Genomic DNA, 2,549 nt, shown 5'->3' on the forward strand with positions numbered 1-2,549 from the left:
CCGCTCAGCTCTGCAACAGAGAAAGAAGTATCTCTGCCCTTTGACCGCACGTCTTCCCAATGAAACCCCACCCCAGTACCTGAGCTGGCCACATGGTGACTCTTTTCCTTTCAGCACCTGGAGGAGATGGCGGAGAAGGCCTCAAAGGCATTTTTCTGCTGCTGCCTGGGAGGGAGAGAGAGAAAGAAAGAAGGGAGGGAAACCTTGTTTGCTGTCCCTTGGCCTTTCCTTTAGGAATCCTCCTGCCTTCCCTCCCCACCCCAACCAAAGTCCAGACGCCTTTTTCCCATCATTCCCTGCGTCTCCATCCTATGCATGTTTCTATGGAACCTGGAGCTACTTGATCCCTGTCCAGCCTCCTGAGGTGCCGGATTCAGATTCTGCACTCAGGGTTTTGCAGTGGCCTCCTGGTTCCACACAAAGGTGTCGAAAGGCTTTCCCTGATGCAGGACCCCCCCCAAATCTCCCCGGGGAGGTTCGGGTGCACATTATTATTACTGTTATTATTATTATCAGAGTTTTTACCCCGCCCTCCCAGCCAAGGCGCCTTACCCAAATGCAGCATAATTACGTTAGTACATAAAATATAAATTAGAGTAAAACAATTCAGAAACCGTTTACACGGCTAGGAAGCACTTACCGGGAATGGGGAGGGAAGGCGTCCGAGATAAACGCGAGGCGCCTAGTGACGCGTCACATCAGCGATGACGCTCCGGTTTGTGGGCAATTAGCTTCTACCATAGAGTTTTGCCCAAAGACCAGAGCATTGCCCCCTGACCTGCCAAGATCACTTCCGGGTGAGGGCACTCAGGTAGTGACTCAGGTCGCCTTTATTCCCGCCAGCCACTTCAATTCATTCAATTTCTTAATTCAATTTATACCCCGCCCTCTCCTCCCCCACCCCAGATTTCCCCCGGAGAGAGAAGCCCCCCCCAAGGGGCAGGGAAGCGACTGGGGGGGGGAAAGGGGGCGCTCTCTCACCTCTCCCTCCGTGTTGGGCCTTCCCTTGCAGCCCCTCCCACGTATCCCCCCCCCCGCAAGCCCTTTGGAACAACCTCCCAGCCGCAACCCGGGGCGACTCCGGAGTCGGGCACGGGCTCCCTCCACGTGCCTCTCTATGTGGCGGGTTTGAATTCTGCACCACGAGCCGTTGTGGGGACATCGTCGCTCTCTCCAATGCAAAACCGAGAACTGCGGGGGGGGGGATTTCCCTCCACCACCACCCCTTCCTCCCTGCTGGGGGTCTGGGATGACAGCTCCCCTCCCCCACCCTGCTCCTTTGAACTCATCACCAGGTCCCCTCCCTGTCGCTCAAACAGCAGCCCGGGGGATTCGGAGGGCGCTTCTGGGAGGCAGCTGGAAATTACTATTATATCCCACGCACCTCCCCCCCCCCATCTCTCTCTCTGGAACCGCTGGCTCCCTCGCTTTCGACCGCCACCCAGAAGAGACGATGCAAAGGGGAAAGTCAAAGAAATGTCACCAAGCATGTGATATCCCACTGCAAAGGAACAGGCTATATTACGCCTAATTTAATGGGGATATGTGTGTGTGTATATATATATGTGTGTGTGTGTGTGTGTATGTATACACATACACACACAGACACATAACTTCTCTGGTAGGCGTGGGCCGTGGGATCGGCTCAGCCTAAATAGATTTTATGTTTCAATTTTTGGAGCCTGTGAGCTGCCTTCCTGCAGAACATAGAAGAAAATGTCATGGTGGTTCAGGCCAGTGGCCTATCCAACACTCTGTCACACAGAGGCCAAAACCCAGGAGCCATCAGGAGGGCCACCAGCAGGGCCAGAAGCCCTCTCAGTTACCCTCCAAGCATCAAGAAGACAGAGCATCACCGCCCCAGCCAGTCTCTTCCACCAATACTTTGTGGCTAATAGCCACTGATGGACCTTGGCTCCAGATGTTTATCCAGTCCCCTCTAGAAGCTGTCTATACTTGCAACTGTTGCACACAGTTTTTGAAACACTGTTATGCACTCAGTACTCAGCCGGCATTTCCCTTTTAAGTGCAAGCTGACATTTCCCTGCAAGCCTGATCTCAAGCGGAGATAAGGCTTGGGAGGAATATGTCCATGCACTTAAAGGCAGCCACCCCTCTCTCTCAAGAGAGAGAAGGGAGAGGGGTGCCTGTGGGTATTGGGGGCGGATAGAACCCCTCCAAAAACGGGACCCCTGGCAAACCGGGGGGGTTAGCAACCCTATTTGGAGGCGACATTCGTTCTAAAATTCAATTGGAAAAAGACCCGCCTCTGAGCAAAAATCGTCTTGATGGTTTACAAAATTACTGACACTTTCATCCTAGTCGGAATATTTTGGCGAGATGTTCCCCCGAGGAATGACAAACGTGGTTTGTTTTCTCCACTATCCTTTCCGAAGTTTCTGACAGAGGAAGCTACATGAGAGGACACAATCTTTCAATGACTGGGCCCCATTTTGTTCGAGATGGCAGGCCAAACTCAGAGAGACAGAACATAAGAGCCCTGCTGGATCAGATCAATCATCTACCTAGTCCAGCCTCCCGTCTCACAC

General features: G+C 53.0%; 1 pseudogene; it reads right to left on the reverse strand.

Moving 5' to 3' along the window:
* LOC107122911 overlaps positions 1-697 on the reverse strand; it is a 12,599-nt pseudogene extending 11,902 nt beyond the window's left edge.
* Positions 698-2,549: the final 1,852 nt, after the last annotated feature.

The sequence above is a fragment of the Gekko japonicus genome, unplaced genomic scaffold (genome assembly GCF_001447785.1).
Source record: "Gekko japonicus isolate JY-2015 unplaced genomic scaffold, Gekko_japonicus_V1.1 scaffold7531, whole genome shotgun sequence".
Classification (NCBI taxonomy): Eukaryota; Metazoa; Chordata; class Lepidosauria; order Squamata; family Gekkonidae; genus Gekko; species Gekko japonicus.